Source organism: Diceros bicornis, chromosome 24, assembly GCF_020826845.1.
Source record: "Diceros bicornis minor isolate mBicDic1 chromosome 24, mDicBic1.mat.cur, whole genome shotgun sequence".
NCBI lineage: Eukaryota > Metazoa > Chordata > Mammalia > Perissodactyla > Rhinocerotidae > Diceros > Diceros bicornis.
Window position 1 is genome coordinate 18,926,352 of NC_080763.1, and position 19,697 is coordinate 18,946,048.

The window sequence follows — 19,697 nt, forward strand, 5'->3', positions numbered from 1 at the left end:
AAACACCTATATGATGTAACTATCATTACTCCTGCCTCCTCCATTTATCATGGCAAACTCTCTACCTCAAATGTCCTATTCTTCTTTTACAGAAGTTTTAACTATTCTAGCCTTTAAGGACTTAACTATCCACTACCTCAGGCTGAAAGGCAGCACATAGTGTAAAAACAGCATGAGTTGCAGATTCTAGTTTTTTTTTTTTTTTTTTTTTTGTGAGGAGATCAGCCCTGAGCTAACATCCGCCAATCCTCCTTTTTTTTTTTCCGCTGAGGAAGACGGCCCTGGGCTAACATCTGTGCCCATCTTCCTCCACTTTATATGGGACGCCGCCACAGCATGGCTTACCAAGCAGTGCGTCGGTGCGCGCCCGGGATCCGAACCAGCGAACCCCGGGCCGCCGCAGCAGAGCGCGCACACTTAACTGCTTGCGCCACCGGGCAGTCCCCCGGATTCTAGTTTTGTTACGGCCTATGATGCTTTTAGCAACCTTTTGAATGAGAAATATTATCTATATGCAGTCCTCATAGTTGTGAAGATTCAATGAGAAATTAAACTTAAGAGCACAGAACAGTATTAATTCCATTCCCTTTACCCACTTCTTCCAATAAGTCTTTAAAAATCTTTCCTTTGCGGGGCCAACCTGGTGGTGTAGTGGTTAAATTTGCACACTCTGCTTTGGCGGCCAGGGGTTCACAGGTTCCGATCCCAGGCTCGGACCGCTCATCAAGCCATGCTGTGACGGTGTCCCATATACAAAAGAAAGGAAGACTGGCACTAATGTTAGCTCAGAGCCAATCTTCCTCAAGCAAAAAGAGGAATATTGGCAACAGATCTTAGCTCAGGACCAATCTTCATCACCAAAAAAAAAAAAATCCCTTTGATTCAGAGATCATTTTTTAACTAATGAGGAAAATCAGTATTTTTAGGTCACATCTCAAACAGTTCTCAATAAAAATTACATATGTCAGGAAAAAGTGTCGAATCAAAATTAACCACGCACATTCTCATTCCCTGCACAAATTTGGGTGGAAATTTTTGTCTAAGGTCTAGGAGTAAAGTATCCACATGTTGTCTCTGGAAAATAGAGCTTGGTTCTTCTTTCCTTTTGGCTTTAGGTTTGACTTTATCTATTAAAATATGAAGTCCAAATTGAAACATTGCCTAATTAGTTTGGTGTCTTATATTTTTAAAAATCTTTTCCCACCATGAATATACTCAAACATCATTATTTTTAATGGCTGCTATTCCAAAAATTATCCCCCAATATAAGTTACACATAACATATACACAGAAGTGTTCTAACTCTCCCTCTGAAATGAAGTTAAGATTCTAGCATTTAAAAAGCTGATATGTCTTTAAGATACTTCAGTTTTAGTATGTAAACATAAACAGACATAAGAATTTTAAAGCTAAAGTTTTCCACAAGTCATAATCCAGATTATTGGTCTGACATTATCTTGTGTATAATTTAAGTGTATTAAATGGTCTTTTCCCACACAGCTTAATAGGTGCAAATGGAAAATGCAACTTTCACAAGCTCAAGTTACCATACTCAGTTATGAAGACTATAACCCACTGGAAAAATAGGACCAGCCAAACAACAGAAGATCATGAAGACAAGAAGAAAAGAACTTGCAAGAGAAATTCTGAGGCTAATCATGTGTGGAATTTTCTCTGGGAAGGGAATCTATCGGGGAACTGTCCCTACATGAAGAGTTCCAGGTAAGCATTGCTCCAAACACTTCATTAAGGTAGGGGCAAACAGCCCTTGGGAGAAGTTTATTCAACAGATGCAAACTTTCCTACGTCAAATGTTGTGGCCTGCACCTACTATCAAGAATATATAGAGCTGTATCTGAAAGACCATTCATTCCATGAATGAGTTCTATTTAAAAGCTATGTTTCCCTCAGTGATTTATTCTGAGTTGCTACTTCTCAAAGCAGGAAATGTAGGATATAGGTATAATGCTACAGAAAGATTTCTAGAAGTACTTTCATTGGTAAAATATGGTGCAGAACAAGTAGCAGATTAGCAGCTATGAAACTAGGGAACCTGGCGTCACAACAGGTGATAACGTGGAAAGATCAGAAAACAGACTGGTCATCTGGAGAGAGGGCTCTAAGAGCATCTCCCCTACTCTGAAGACTGAGGGGATTTGGGTTCCAGATTTCAAGATGACTCAACAGTCAGGTAAGCAGGGAATATCATCATTACTCATTCCTCATCACCAATTTCCTCTGTATGTTCCAAATATTTTAAAACCTTGAATCGACTTATTACTAGTTACCTAACAGATTAAAATTTATATCTGTTCCCATGGGAAAGCTATTATTACCACATCCAGTTACATGAATCATGGCTGTGACAATGTCATCATCCTATGAGAAGTCTTCCTACGGAAAAGTAAAACACACCTAGAGATTATCAATAGCCATTTTCCTAAAGAAAACAGCTTCATCCTCAGAGGGCCAAAAAGAGTTTTAGGAGGGTCTAGGTGTCCTACCTACCTTGCTCTTCATGATCTTTGAAGTGCCACCAATACCCTTTGGAAGGATGATATTGACAGTATGACATAGCTTCGTCGAAAGCTGACTGAATGCCATGCACTGCAGTAAGCTTGCAAAAAGAAAATCAACTCTGAATTTCTTATTAGGCCAACCAAAATTTCCAAAGTAAATACTCACAAAATATTACACATACAAAGACAGTAATTTTCTGTTTTTCAGAAACCAAATCACTATATAGCTGGGGCTGTGGTATATACTTTTAACATGGAGCTGGCCCACAGTAACCAATGCTCAAGACATGCCACTAGTCAACACTTTATACCAACTTACACAAGAGAGAGGAGCTCCTGTTTAATTCTTTTTTTTTTTTTTTTGTGAGGAAGATCAGCCCTGAGCTAACATCCATGCTAATCCTCCTCTTTTCTTGCTGAGGAAGACGGGCTCTGAGCTAACATCTATTGCCAATCCTCCTCCTTTTTTTTATCCCCAAAGCCCCAGTAGATAGTTGTATGTCATAGTTGCACGTCCTTCTAGTTGCTGTGTGTGGGATGTGGCCTCAGCATGGCTGGAGAAGCGGTGCATCGGTGCGCGCCCGGGATCCAAACCTGAGCCGCCAGTAGCAGAGCGCGCGCACTTCACCACTAAGCCACGGGGCCGGCCCTAATTCTTAGAAGCAAGGTAGCTCAATTAAAAGTTTTATTTAGTGTTTAAAGAATGTAAAGACCCTTACCACTCTAGAGTTTATAACAGATCCCGAGTCTGGTGCCTGATAGATCACTCCAGCAATGATATAGTAATCAGCCAGTGGGATAACTAAAGCAGCGCAAGAAAAAAAAAGTTTATGAATGCAGCTTTGCACACAAACTGCCAAGTATATTTCCATAAAAAGAACAACCACCTCTTTAGATACCTTATCACCAAATATGGTTACATTCTGAGGTACTGGGGAAAAGAAAATGATGATATTAGAGTTGTCAATATTTAGCTCAAGAACCTGGTACAAATATAAATGTGTGTAGGTAGCTATATCAATATCTATATACATATCTCTCTTTATTTCTTTTGACAAAAAAGTGAAATTCTATTGCACATAGTAGTTTATGACTTTTTTTATTTGCTTGGTTTTGTTCTGATAATAATACAACACAAGGACATTTATTCAGTCATAAAAAAGTTTTCTATAAACAGTTGAAAATGAAATAGACAAAAATAATATGAAAGATACTCAGACTGACCAATTAAAATAATGAGATATCAATTTTTGACCATGAGTTTGACGAAAGTTCAAAAAATTTTCTAATTATTCATCACTCAGTAGATCAATGAAAACCTATTTCTAAAATTTCACTAAGCTCATTAATAAAATCTATGGTATTGATTAAGGTAAAGATAGCTAAAAGACTGGTAGTAATCATTTCTAGAGTATGGGCTTTCAATTCAGTCCTAGCCAGTCATCACTGGAGTTGGTACTTCTCATTAAGGCAACTAAGTGTATATGCTAAACTATAGTGAAATAAATCACAGACAGCATAACACAGTTTAGGGTAGGAGTGAAACAGTTTATAGTAAATATAAAACAGAATTCAGAAGGACTAAAATGAAAAGTAAAAGTTTCCTTTTCCCCCAGCTTTATCAGTCCCACTCCCCAAGGGAAACCATTGTTAAATGTTTTCTATTTAAGTGTCTAGAAATTCTCAGTACAAAATTCAGGGCCTAGTCATGAAAACGAAAACCCTACTAACATTTCAAACTATGTGGATTTACTTGATACAGGAAATTACCCACCCAGGGCTCACAGCCAGCTCATGGTGGTACTTCTGAGGTGGGACAGCACTGCTGCTGATGGGATCACCCAAACAAGGTGGAAGTTGGAGCCAGAACTGTGTTTGGTTGCTAGAGAGAAATGCCAACAGAAACTACAAACAGCAAGGAAATCCCTTTTCCCAATTTCCAAACTCACGCTAGTGTCTCCAGTTGGCAAAACCTAGCCAGAAGGCAGCTATCAAGGGAATCCGGGAAATGTAGTTTGCAGAGTCCCAGTTCCAGCATTAAAAAGCCTTAGGGAAGGGTAAGCCTGCTACTGTGACACAAATGAATAACTGGTAAAATATACACACACACACACACATCCAAACACACTTTTTTTTTTTACTGTATCACATTATAAATGGTAGGGGACCCAAATCATACTAGCACACTCTTACTCTCTGTATTCTTTCCAGTGGAGGAAACTTGAAGTGATCACTAGGTGAATCACAAATTGGTACCAGGGCTGGCCCCGTGGCTTAGTGGTTAAGTAAGCACGCTCCACTGCTAGCGACCCGGGTTCGGATCCCGGGCTCGCACCGACGCGCTGCTTCTCTGGCCATGCTGGGGCCGCGTCCCACATGCAGCAGGTAGAAGGATGTGCAGCTATGACACACAACTATCTACTGGGTCTTTGGGGGGAAAAAATAAATAAATAAAATCTTTAAAAAAAAAAAAAAACAAATTGGTACCAATTTTGTTAATTTGAGCAAGTACCCCAAAACCTACAACATTAGTGCTTCTCATAACACTGTCAGAAAATATAGCTTATACGTGAGGCTGAAGATAGCTTGGTCTCTCTCACTCAAAATGTGGACTTTAGTAGCCTGCAGGTTTTCCTGGAGAGGTATGACTAATCCTATTTCTGCATGATGGGGACTATAACCTACCTCTGGGAGGATGGCCAAAGAAGATTAGAGAATAGCCAGACAGCCTTGGCTTTCAATGCATTGGCCATAAAGTTGATTCCAAAAGGGTCAAACCCTAACCCTTCAGATTAACTCTTATGTTCCTTAAGCAGGTGGTTGTGGGATTGAGAGAGTAGGAGCTTCCTGTGGATCAAGATGGATACATGGTGGGAAGTGTAAGAATATTATTTCCTCTACTATAATTATTTGCAACTTGATTTGTTTAACATTATATTTAGGCTATCTACTTTGATCTGTAGTAGTATAGTTCATATTATAGAGGTTTCATAAGATTTTAATTTCTATTGATAGGTCTTTTGATTGTTGTAAGTTTTAGTCCCACAACAAACAATTCTAACTGAAAATTCAGAATCAGTATGAGTGTCTCAGGAGAATAAAATTTCTAGAAGTGGACCTTCTGGGTCAAAGGGTAGGTACATATTAATTTGTGAAAAATATTACCAAATTTTACTTCAAAGAGCTTGCCCAATCATCCTTCTACCAACATTATATAAGAATGTCTGTTTTCCATATTGGAATTATCATCACACCTTTATATCCTTACTAAATGATAGGTGGAAAATAATATTTTATTTGAATTTGAATTTTTCACTTATGAATGCTGTTGAGATTATTTTAATATATTTATTGGCTCTTTTTATTTGTTATCCTTTTTTGTTTCTCTGAAAAGTCTTGCCCTTTGCCCCTTTTTCTGTTTGGTTGTTTTCCTTTTTCCATATAGGTTTGAATTAGCTCTTACAGAGAAGTCACAAGAAGATTACACAGATCTTCCATATGCCTTTTACCCACTTCTCCAGTTTCTTATAATTTACCCCCATCACTTTATCCTCTCTGTCTCACTCTTGCTCTTGCTTTCTTGGTATGTGAGTGTATGTGTGTGTATATATATAAATGTATATGTATTAATATATATTAATAGAAAGAAGACAGTAGGAAGAAAGAAAGGAAGGGAAGGAGTAATGGAGGGAGGAAGATTGATAGATAGATGATTGATAGATAGATAGATAGATAGATAGATAGATAGATAGATAGATAGATAGATAGAAGGATAGATAGAAAGATAGATGGGGACAGATATAGACATGAAAAGGTATACATAAGTACAGTATAGTTATCAAAATCAGAATTTTTAATATTGATACAATACTGTTGTCTAATTCACAGACATATTCATCAACTGTTCCCTAAATGCCCTTTATATCTTGTTTTTCCTGTCCAAATACTAATCAAGAAACATACACTCCATTCAGTTGCCACGTCTCTTTAATCTCCTTTAACCTGAACCAGTTTCTTAGTCTTTCATGACAAGAATACAGAACAATTGTTTTGTAGAAAACCCATCTGAGTTAAGGTACTGCTTTATCTTTGGAAGCAGCACTACAAAAGTGATGTTATATTCACGTCAGTCCATATTATCAGTAGGAACAAGATGTTGGTCCTATTATTGGCTATGTTAACTTTGAACACTTACCGTGTTCGTCCAATAGATGGCTCCACTGGAAAGTGACTGTCTCTTTACAATTAATAGGAAGTTTATTGAGAATTACTTTAAGACTATGTAATTATTCTTTTCCTCATCAAATGTTCACCCACTAATTTTAGCATTCATTGATTATCCTCCACTGAAAGAGTTGTTACGATGAAGATTGTCAAATGATGATTTTCTACCCGTAATTCCATCTACGTGTATTATTTGGTATTCTACTGTAAGAAACGGCTTTCCACTTTCTCTTATTTCATTTATTTACTATATCAGTATGGACTCATGGATTTCTATATAATTAAATGATTTATAATCCATTGATCTCATTTATGTATTTTAATGCTAAATTGTCTTGGATTTGACCCATGGGAGCACCTTTAAGCTGGCGTCTGTGTCCTTTCAACATATCTCCATCATTCTTCGAGCATTTCATTACTTTTTGACACCAAGTGTTTTAGGCTTATCTTGTATTTTACCTGCCCCAGTACTGGAATTATCAGTTTCTGCTGAGGATTCCTGGTTTCTTTGAGCAGATAGTGATATTTATAAAACAAGATCTGAGGACTAAGTGTGCTCATTGCTACTGCAGTATAATTGCTTCCAGTCCCTCTCAGAAGACTGAACTAGATAATACATTTATCTGTATCTATGTTTCTATAACTTTGTCTGTTGGGAGACAGTTCTCCGTGGATCTCTTACATTTCTGTACATCTTGTATGCAGAGGCACTGACAGATATTATTCCAGACTATCCTTTCAAGGATGTTTGTATAGTGGACAGACTTGGAAGATAAAATGTCACTCTCCAGAGAAGAGGGCAGGTTTGTTTACTGTCCAATATAATAAAGATAATGTCTTCCCCCAGGGTAAAAATTGGGCAGGTTTCCTAGCAGCCTACCATAAAAGATTTGGTTTCCCAAAGCTCAGAGTTCCTCAGCTGCGATGTAAAATCACTGTATGTGCAGTATCCCTAGGACCCGTCTGCATTGCCCCCATGAAATTTTGGAGTAAATTAAGTTGATAAGAGCATGAAACTCATGCTCCTTGCTGTGCCATGAGTAATAAAGTCCTTTGTCTGTGAACTAAGCATCTCATTATCTTCTGCCAGCTCCCATGAAACTGTGGCAGGCTAACTTGGTAGCTTGCATGTAGGTAAAATCTCAGACCTATCACATTTCTTGACAATTTTTGGTGACAAAGATGGGATGCTGACAGAGACATGGTTTTCTGGAATAGAAAGAACAAAGGCCCCCACAGGCCAGATTAGAGGATCCACTAGTGAATGCTCTGGCCCAAGTGGTGGACAAGAAGGGAGTAAGGGTTTACTTCTGTCCTACCTTTAATAAATGCTTAGAGGCTGGGCAGCAAGAGTTAGAGTTAAAACAAGTCCATCAGATGCTCCTTTGATTGTTGCTCATTCTCCTCCACAGTGGGATGGGGAAAGGATGTCATTATGACAATGGAGGCAGAAAGCTCTGCAGCCCCAGCTGAAATGCAGTGTGGCTGTAGCTGTATCCTACATCCTCAAAGCATTTAGGATGAAGATTTAGAGACAGGGTAGGCCCAAACATTAGAAGTTAATTTGGTTGACCCATAAGCAGAGTGGGTCAGGATTTAGTGCAAGTGCCTCTGTCCTCTGATGTCCAAAGACTTCTGAATATAGATGATGTCTTGTTAGTTGGCAAATCAGAAGCCACATTCTCGTGGCTCTGACTATGATGTTATCACACCTACACCAGCAGGGCTGGCTGATAAACCCTGACAACATCCGGGGGGCTTCTCATTAAGCAAAGTTATTTAGGATTCTGTGGGGGAGTTCACAAAACTCAATCCTTCTGGCAAACAAGGAAAAACTGCTGCCTCTTTGACCCCGAACAACAAAAAAGGAAGTTCAGTACCTCTTGAACTCTTTGAATATTGCAGAGAGTGTTTGCCTCATTTCGGCATCCTACTTGGTTCTTTACTGGCCAATCTGAAATCAGCATCCTTTGAGTAAGACCTGCTATGGCCTGAATGTTTGTGTTCCCACAAAATTCATATGTTGAAATCCTAACTCCCAACTACGATGGTATTAAGAGGTGAGGCCTTTAAAAGGTGTGTAAGTCATGAGGGTAGAGCCTTCATGACTGAGACTAGTGCCTTATAAAAGAGGCTCTAGAGATATCCGTAGCCCCCTTCACCATGTGATGACACAGCGAGAAGGCAATGGCTATTAACCAGGAAGCAGGCTCTTACCAGACACTGAATCTGCTGGTGCCTTGATCTTAAGACTTCCCAGCCTTCATAACTGTGAGAATTTCTGTGGTTTATAAGCTACCCAATCTATGGTATTTTGTTATAGCAACCCGAATGGACTAAGACAAGATCCAAACCAACAGGCTATGTTGGAAACTGTCCAGCAAGCTGTTGCATACTGTCTACCTTCGAAGCCCCACAACCATGAACCTTTTGAGTTACCAGTCTCTGTGACTAGATGATATTACAGTTGGAGCCTCTGGCAAAGGGAGGCAGCTTCCACTCAGAGGCCCTCCCCCTTGAGGTTTCAGATTCATTAGCTCTCCAACATGGCTACCAAGTATACCCCTTGTGAAAAGCAGCTACTGGTTTGCTGCTGGCTCTCGGCTAAACTGAACTGCTGACCCATGAAGATCTTGTGACTCTCCAGCCTAATGTTCCCATTTTGGAATGGGAAAACTTGAACTCAGCAGCTAATAAGAGGGAATAGCCCAATAAGCCTCACCCTCTCTTGTCAAATTTAGGTGGTATAGTCAAGAATTTATCCAGCCTGACCTTAGCAGCGTATCAGCATTACATGAAAAAATAATAGCTCTCCCTTTGAGTGAAATTTTATCCTCCTATCACCTGCCTGCAGCAAAGCCACTGCTTCAGTGATGCTCTCAATTCACAGAAGTTTCCTAAATGCCTGGGTCTGGTTTACTGATGGTTCATCCAAGCTGGTACCCACTGGGCTGCTGTGGTATTCAGCCTTAGTACCAACCATGCAGGACCAAAAGCAGAAATGGTCACTCTGTTTGCAGAACTCAAAATTTCCTCATAACTCTGGCCAACACTCCCCTTGATTTACTTAGGTGTACTTTTATTGTTTCTGGCCTGTTGCAATGGCCTACCTATTTGGTCTGCCACTTAGAATACTACAGACTGGCACATTAGTGACACCCCTTGGGGCTGAGAACTCTGGAAGCAAATTGTAGAGATTGAACCATCTGGACCCATGTAGATATCCATGATAAAGACCTGTTCTCTGATGAGATCCTAGGAAATCAAACTGGTGATGGAGCTTGTACTACCTAGGTTGCTATCATCGCTGCCTAGATCCATCATCATACTGTACGTGGCAAAACATCTACCATCATATCCTGGGCACAAACTTATAATTCGGGAGTTACAAGCATATAACACATGAATTTCTACTATACTAGGCAGAAAGTAGAAGACTGTATGTTTCTGATGCAGAGGCTACCACTGCCTGCCAGATTTGTGATTCTTGTTAAAAGTTGACCTGTTTGTTTCATGGTAAGAAAGCCCACAGTGCATGAGTGCTGCCCCAACCTGCTCCTGGCAGATTGACCACACCAGAACTTTGATTCTGTAGCGGAGGAAGAACTATTCCTCTACCCGCTAGGTTCTGCTAGGTGGTCTAAGAATTAAATTGACATGAGACAGAATAACAGGAGAAAATCAAACCAAGTTTAATAATATGTATACATGGGAGAAACCGAGGAAAATCGAGTAACTCACCAAAATGGCTAACGCCACCACCTTAAATACCATCTACAGCTAAAGACAAAGGAGGACATTGGGGGCAGTGGTTTTGGAATTCAAAGGGAAAGAAGGCAATTCACATGGAGATAGAAGAGCAAATGTTTGGTAAACAAATGTCTGCCATACCTTGCAAAGACAATGTGACATGGGGGGGACTTGGATCAAATTCGCTTTGCTGTGTTCCTCCCTATCACACCTAATTTATATTGTACTCTAGTTATGATATTAGCTCCTTCCTGGAACAGGCCTTCTATCTTAAATTCTTTTAGGCACTTAGGGAAAGGTGAAAGTTTCTTTCTGAGTCTTTTGTTCTTAAAAATAATCAAGCCAAAGAAGACACATTTTGGGGTAGCAAATTCTGATCCTCCGCAATCCCTTCTTGGGGCTACCAGTGGTGCCTTACCACTGTTGACACTTTTTGAAGTTACAGTATTGCTGTTCCAGTCTGATCAACCAACCTCAGCCACATAGTTGTGGCCTTTGAAACTAATCTGCCATATTTTCAGCTTTCTGAACCATTTGCAGCCTGACAATGGTGCGCGTTGTAGTGTAAGTGCCTGACAATAAGCTTTTTTGATTGTAATTCGTAAGTGCCTAAAGTTGAGCTTTTGATTGCTGATGCATCCATTTCAAAGACATCCGTCTCAATAAACCTATTGCCAGCTATACAAGTAGATAAAGAGCCATGCCACTCCCCCATGAAGTTCCCCTTTTCGAAAGCCCTGGGTAACCTGGGTAACTGACCACTTGAGTGAACCCGCTTTTCCCTTCCTGTGCTTTAATTCCTGCTCTTATGTCTTAAATTCACCAATAAAGAGTAAACCTGCAAAACCCCAGGCACCCCAATAAAGGCAGAACCCCTGGTCCACATGCCCCCACCACCACCTCACTGTGTGGCCCCAGCTGTGCTGTGTACCCATCTAGAACTTGTGAATAATAAACCTGGTTTTTTCAAAGTTTCCTGGTGGTTGCTGAAGTGGGTCTTGCAATCATAATGAGAACCACAAGGGCCAGTCCAGCCACAACATTGGCTCTGGTGGCGGAAATGTCTGTGGGGGCTGACTGGAAGTAATACAGGCCCAGGTGAGTGCCCCCAGGCATTCCTAGTCGATAGCATCACTTTCGATAGGCTGAGACCTACACAAAACACACATTTTTTCACTAAAGCCACTCAACAATGGGCTGTAGGTCAAGGTATTCAACAAACCTTCCACATTCTCGGTGGTTCCACAGACATCTGGTGTTAACGAGGGTTGGAACAGCCTACCCAAAAATGGACTCAAGAAGATTTCTGCTTCTACCTCCCTTACCTCTTCCTGGCTCATATACTTTGGTAAGGTGATTTAGTCACTTAATGAAGCTGTCTCTAGAAAGGAATTATCTGCTCATCATCATCCCCAAATTATCATTCCTTTCTAGGTAATGATCAGGACAAAGGTGTCGGAGGTTATTATAGCATTATTTTGAAAATTCTGGATTCTGCCATGACCATTCCTAGGCATGATGCATGTTTCTTCCCCTGGTGTACCACCTGGCAGTACATCCTCTGGGTGGCAGCCTGAGCAGAAGAAGGCTTAGAGAATTTAAACTTAATTCATATTAAATTTTATAAGAATGTCCTGGTACCTCTTGTACTTGGTCCTTCCAGAAGGAAGGTCTAGGTCTGAGTAGGAGATTTAGAAAAGAGTTTTAAAAGGTGAATTTTTGCCTACAGGGATGACAAATACCAATTTTGTAGCAGTAGAAGGCGAGCAACAACCCTAGAACTTGAGGAAGGAATACCTTAGACCCTGGGAGGTATGGAGGAGAGAGGGACGTAATCTTTATCTTTCGGAAGTCCCACTGGAACCTTCCTCGTGAAGGAAGGAAAATGCCCTGGTGCAGCTCTCGCAAACTCTCACAAGCATCTAAAATTTAACTAACCCATACCAGATGGCTCTGACCATGATTTGACTACCACTCCCCTTAACCCTCCTGAGAAGTCTATTGGAAAAAAACGGGTGGCCCCAGTTCCTGCACCTCCCATGCAAAATACCTGACAACATCTTCAGATGTCCTCCTCATTCCCATTCCCATAGCCATCACTCAGTCATTCTTGGAGGTGGGCGAATACCACCTGACTGGTGGGGTAGACAAATAGGACAAATCAAAGTTACTTCTCTTTAGTCCCTCCAAAAACAAGGACTATATTAAATTATTTGAACTGAACTGGGAAACTTAAGGCTTACTAGCTGGCCAGGAAATCATGCTGGAGGTACTGTCAACCTATACCCTCTGACTGATACAGGTGCCATGTGGAAGGACCTCAAAATTGTAAACACTTTCTTTCTAGGGGCATTATGTGTGTGTGTACCCTAAGGGTTGTACTTTTTGTGTGTATCAGGCATTAACTTGCCTCCATCCTGAAAACATTGCATCTTAGGGATGATCCTAAGAGACCTTCAGATGTTTAAGGAAGCATCATCAATAGGTCATATAGCCCTCAGATGACTGCAGAGTTTTCTCAAAAATTAGGATACTCTTGATTATTTGGGAGAGATTGGCAGAGAGGTAACTGACTCATTATTTCTGCACACCTTAATGACAGTTTCCCCTACAATGCTAAGAAATTTGTCCCAGCTTTTAGCTAAAGTGATCAATGACACCACCTCAGCACTGGAAGGAATGCAGGTTGGTTCAACTTACTGGCCAAGGTGGCTATGGATAATAGAATTGCCCTAGACTCCTCTTTGTGGGCCAAGGTAGAGTCTGTGCAATTGCTACATCTTGCTGTATCTGGATTCATACTGTAGGCCAGGAAACTTAATAAGAAAGCCACTTGGCTTTCTAAGGTAGACTCTATGGTTTATGGGATTTGTCCATCTTGTTGGGTCTGAGACTCTATAGGGGAGGGGAGATGGTTGAGGTCAGTAGCACAGGATTGCATCATCCTGCTGTTTGTAGTCCTAATGATGGTAGTCTTATGATTGAATGCTATATGAGGCAAATAGAATGGATTTAGTCCTAGCCTTTTTTCAGTCAAATAAATCATAGTGGCCAACCGAGTGGCATGCTCAGGAAAAATTCATCAAAAACTAAGACAGCATAGAAACAAGAGGTGGACATTGTTGGGAGGCAGTTGCCCACGGGTGTCTTAAATTTCTACACATCTTGCATGTAAAGGCACTGACATATTTTGTTCCAAACTATCTTTTTAAGGATGTTTGTACTGCAAACAATCTTGAAAATACAGTCTCCGCCTCAGGCACAGAGGGCAGGTTTGCTTGCAGTTCATTAAAAAATATTTGGGAGGCTGCCCCGGTGGGGTAATGGTTAAGTTCTCATGCTCCACTTCAGTGGCCTGGGGTGCGTGGGTTTGGATCCCGGGTGCATACCTGCACACCACTCCTCAAGCCATGCTGTGGCGGCATCCCACATACAAAGTGAAGGAAGATTGGTACAGATGTTAGCTCAGGGACAATCTTCCTCAAGCAAAAAGAGGAAGATTGGCAACAGATGTTAGCTCAGGGCCGATCTTCCTCACCAGAGAGAGTGAGAGAGAGAGAGAGAGAGAGAGAGAAAAGAAATATTTGGGTTTCCTAACCTCAGGGTGCCTCAGCTGTCACACAAACCCACTACCTGTGCCACATCCACCGGGACCCCTTCATATTGGCCCTGTGGGACTTGGGGACCAGGGAGAATTGACATGAGCATCAAGTTTATGCTGTCTCTTTTGCTGTAAGTAACAAAGTTCTTTGTATCTGACTCAGGAATCTTATGTTTTCTGCTACATCTATAAAACTGTCTATGGCAGGCTAATCCTAATGCAAGTAGGATAAAATCTCTGACTCATCACAGTTCTTGAAATGTGTATATCTACATATATTTATTTCTGTTTCTGTATTAAAATCCAGGAGTTTATACTGGTACTTCCACTTCCAACGCAACATCAGCAGGTTCATTCTCATATTCCCCTCTTCTGTATTCGTAACACCCTCTAGTGAGAAACCAAGATGCCATTATTATCCTCAATGCCAATCCATTTGCTCAATCCTGGAGTAGTCAGAAAGTAGTGTAAGAATTTTGGACCTATACCACTATGAAAAACAAACCAACTAATTGGAGGTCAGTATTTGTTCTTTTTGTCTTTAGCTTAGAAATATGTACTCAATTTCTGTGCTAAAAAGCTACTTAGGTTTTTTTCTGCACTCAATGTAGTTATGTTATTCATTTGAAATATAGTCACTTTTATTTGTTTGTATTACATTTTAGAGTTTTCTTCCTAATCATTGTTAATTTTCTTCTTTTCTTTCTTTCTGTCTTTTTTTAATGTAAAACATTAGCATGGTTATTGTGGAGGTTTCCTTGTTTCTTGGTTATTGATTCCTGGATTTATTCTCTTACAACCTAGGAGTTCTTAATTTTTGTGTAATTAAATGTATCAGTCTTTTGCTTATGGTTTATGAATGGTTTTAATCCTTGATAGGAAGGCTTTCATCATTACAAGATTTTAAAATAACAATTGAAACATGTTTAGCTCCAGTGCTTTTATGATTCTATTAAAATATATTTATACTTTTGAATCAATTGGAATTATTTTAGTGTAAGAAGACTGGTAGTGATCTAACTTTATAACTATTTTTCCTAAATAAATATCATTTTAGCACCATTAAACAATCCTTCTTTTCCCTTCAGGTTTCACAAAATTAACTCAAAATGGATCATAGACCTAAATGTAAAACATAAAACTACAAAAATCCTAGAAGACAGCATAGGATAAAATTTAGGTGACCTTGAGTTTGGCAATGAGTTTTTAGATACAATACCAAAGGCACAATCCATGAAAGGAAAAATTGTTCAGTTGGACACCATTAAAATTAAAAACTTCGGTTCTGCAAAAGACTCTGTTAAGAGAACAAAAAGATAAGCCACAGACTGGGAGAAAATATTGCAAAAAATTCTTTTGGGTCCAAAATATACAAAGAACTCCTAAAACTCAACAATAGGAAAACAAATCAGCCATTAAAAAGTGTTCAAAAGATCTAAACAAACACTTCTCTAAAGAAGATATACAGGTAAATAGCATATTTAAAGATGCTCAACATCATATGACATTAGGGATTTACAAATTAAGATAACAATGAGATACTACTACAAACCTATTGAATGGCTAAAATCAAAAACTGACAACACCAAATGATGATGAGGATGTGGATCAATAGGAACTCAAATTCATTGCTGATGAGGATGCAAAATGGTACAGCCACTTTGAAAGACACTTTGGCAGTTTCTTTTTTTTCAATTTTTTATTATGGTAAAATACACGTAAAATAAAATTTACCTCCTTAACCATTTTTAGGTGTACAGTTCAGTGGTTTTTAATAGATTCATAGTGTTATACAACCATCCCCACCATCCATCCCCATACCTTTTCATTTTGTAAAAATGAAACTCTATACCCATTAGATAACAACTCCCCATTTCTCCTCCTAGCCCCTGGAAACCACAATTCTACTTTCTGTCTCTGTGACTTTGATTACTCTAAGGTACCTCATGTAAGTGGAGTCATACAGTATTTGTCTTTTTGTGACTGGCTTATTTCACTTAGCATAATGTCCTCAGAGTTCATCCATGTTGTAGCATATTACAGAATTTCCTTCCTTTTTAAGGCTGAATAATATTCCATTGTATGTCTGTGTCACATTTTGCTTATCCATGCACCTGTCGATGGACACTTGGGTTGCGTCCACGTTTTAGCTATTGTGAATAATGCTGCTATGAACATGGGTGTACAAATATCTCTTCAAGACCCTGATGTCAATTCTTCCAGAAGTGAAATTGCTGGATCATATGGTAATTCTATTTCCAGTCTTTTGAGGAACTACCATACTGTTTTCAACAGCAGCAATACCATTTTACATTCCCACCAACAGTGCACAAGTGTTCTAATCTCTCCATATCCTTGCCAGCACTTGTTCTTTTCTATTTTTTTGATAATAGCTATCCTAATGTGTGTGAAGTGGTAGCTCATTGTAGTTTTGGTTTGCATTTTTAAATTATTATTTTATTGCGGTCACATTAGTTTATAACATTGTACAATTTTCAGGTGTACATCATTATACTTCTATTTATGCGTAGATTACATCATGTTCACCACCCAAATACTAATTACAGTCCATCACCACACACATGTGCCTAATCATCCCCTTTGCCCTCCTCCCTCCCCTCTTCCCCTCTGGTAACCACCAATCCAATCTCTGTCTCTATGTGTTTCTTTGTTGTTGTTTGATTTGCATTTCAGTAATGATTAGTGATGCTGAGAATCTTCATGTGCTCATTGGCCATTTGTGTATCTTCTTTGGAGAAATGTTTATTCAAGCCCTTTGTCCACTTTTGAGTTGCTTTTTTTTGTTTGTTTTTTGTTGTTGAGTTTTAGTAGTTCTCTATGTATTCTGGATATTAATCCATTATAGAATATGTGATTTGCAAATATTATCTCCCATTCTATGGGTGGCCTTTTTACTCTGTTGATAGTATCTTTTGATGTACAAAATTTTAATTTCAATGAAGTCTATTTTGTCTATTTTTTCTTCTCATATCTGTGCCTTTGACATCATAGCCAAGAAATCATTGCCAAATCCAATCTCATGAAGCTTTTTTCTTACGTTTTCTACTAAGAAATTTATTATTTTAGGACTTACATTTAGGTCTGCAATCCATTTTGAGTTATTTTTCGTATATGATGTTAGGTAAGGGTCCGACTTCATTCATTTGCATGTGGATGTTCAGTTTTCCCAGTACCATTTGTAGAAAAGACTGTCCTTTCCCAATTGAATAATCTGGGCACCTTGTGAAAAATCAATTGACCATATAAGTGAGAGTTTATTTCTTGGCTCTCTAGCCTATTCTATTAATCTCTATATCTGTCTTTATGCTAATACCACACTGTTTTTGTTAATGTAGCTTTGTAGTAAGTATTGAAATCAGGAAGTGTGAGTCATCCAGTTTTGTTCTTCTTTTTCAAGATTGTTTTGATTATTTGGAGCCCCTTGAGATATCGTGTGAATTTTAGGATGAGGTTTTCTTTTATTTTGATTGAGGTAACATTGGTTTATAACATTATGTAAATTTCAGGTGTACATCATTATATTTCAACGTCTGTATAGACTGCATTGTGTTCACCACCAAAAGTCTGGTTGTCATCCATCACCATACACATGTGCCCCTTTACCTCTTTTGCCCTCCCCCTACTCCCTTCCCTTCTGATAACTACCAATCTGTTCTCTGTATTTATGTGTTTGTTTGTTTGTTTATCTTCCACATATGAGTGAAATTGTACGGTAATTGTCTTTCTCCATCTGACTTATTTCACTTAACATAGTACTCTCAATGTCCGTCCATGTTGTCGCAAATGGCAAGATTTCATCTTTTTTATGGCTAAGTAGAATTCCATTCCATTGTGTGTGTGTGTGTGTGTGTGTGTGTGTGTGTGTGTGTATTACCACATCTTCTTGGTCCATTCATCCATTGTTGGGATGGGTTTTTTTATTTTTACAAAAAACATCACTGGATTTAGATAGAAATTGCATCGACTCTGTAGGTCACTTTGGGTAGTACTGACATTTTTTTTTTGATAAAAATTTACCCTGAGCTAACATTTGTCACAAATCTTCCTCTTTTTGGGTGAGGAAGAGTCACCCTGAGCTAACATCTGTTGCCAATCTTCCTCTATTTTGTATGTGGGACCCCACCACAGCATGGCCGCCGACAAGCGGTGTAGGTCTGCGCCTAGGAACTGAACCCGGGCCACTGAAGCGGAGCACACTGAACTTAACCGCTAGGCCGCTGGGCTGGCCCCAGTAATGACATTTTAACAATATTAAGTCATCGAATCCATGTACAGAATGTCTTTCCGTTTATTTATGTCTTTTTATTTCTCTCAGCAACGTTTTATAGTTTTCATTTTACAAGTCTTTCACTTCCTTGGTTAAGTTAATTCCTAAATATTTTATTCTTTTTGATGCTTCTGTAAATGGAATTGTTTTTGTAATTTCCTTTTCAGTTTGTTCATTGTTAGTGTATAGAAGTGCAACTGATTTTTGTGGGTTGACTTTGTATCTTTCTACTCTGCTGAATTCATTTATTAGTTCTACCAGATATTTTATGGGATCTTTAGGGTTTTCTACATGTAAGATCTTGTCATCGGAAAACAAAGATAATTTTACTTCTCCTTTACTATTTTGGATGCCTTTAATTTCTTTTTCTTGCCAAATTGCTCTGGCTAGAACTCCCAGTACTATGTTGAATAGAAGTGGTAAAAGCAGGCATCCTGTTCACTCCTGATCTTAAAGGAAAGTTTCAGTCTTTCAGCATTGAGTTTTATGTTTGCCATGGGTTTTTCATATATGGCTTTTGTTATATTGAGGTAGTTCCCTCCTTTTCCTAGTTGTTGAATGTATTTCATGAAAGGTTTTGAATTTTGTCAAATGCTTTTTCTGCATCAGTTGAAATGATTGTGTGGTTTTTTCCCCTTCATTATGCTAATGTGGAGTATTACTTTGATCGATTTTTGCATATTGAACCATTCTTACGTTCCAGGAATAAATCTCACTTGATTATGGTGTATAATTCTTTTTAATATGCTTCTGAATTCAGTTTGCTAGTATTTTGTTGAGGACTTTTGCATGTATGTTCATAAGGATGTAGGTCTGTAGTTTTCTTTTTTGTAGTAGCCTTTGTCTGGCTTTGTTATCAGGTAATGCTGGCCTTATACAATGAATTAGGAAGTGTTCCCTCCTCTTTAACTTTTTGGAAAAGTTTAAGAAGGATTGGTATTGGTTGTACTTTAAATGTTTAGTAGAATTCATGCGTGAAGCCTTCAGGTCTAGGGCTTTTCTTTGTCAGGAGATTTTTTATTATTGAGCCAATTTCCTTACTAGTTATAGGTCTATTCGGATTTTTCTGTTTCTTCATGATTTAGTCTCGATAGGTTTTGCGTCTCTAGGAATGTATCCATTTCACCTAGGTTACCCAATTTGTTGATGTACAGTTGTTCATGGTACTCTTTTATACTCCTTTTTCTTTCTGTAGAATCAATAGTAATGTCCCCACATTCATATCTGGTTTTAGCAATTTGAGTCTTCTCTCTTTTTTCTTAGTCCATGTAGCTGAAGGATTGTCAATTTTGTTGATCTTTTTGAACACCCAACT

The 19,697-nt window shown here is 39.0% G+C and overlaps 1 pseudogene; it reads left to right on the top strand.

Annotated features, from left to right (window-relative positions):
- LOC131420890 (disintegrin and metalloproteinase domain-containing protein 21-like) overlaps window positions 1-19,697 on the top strand; it is a 120,103-nt pseudogene that overhangs the window by 27,506 nt on the left and 72,900 nt on the right.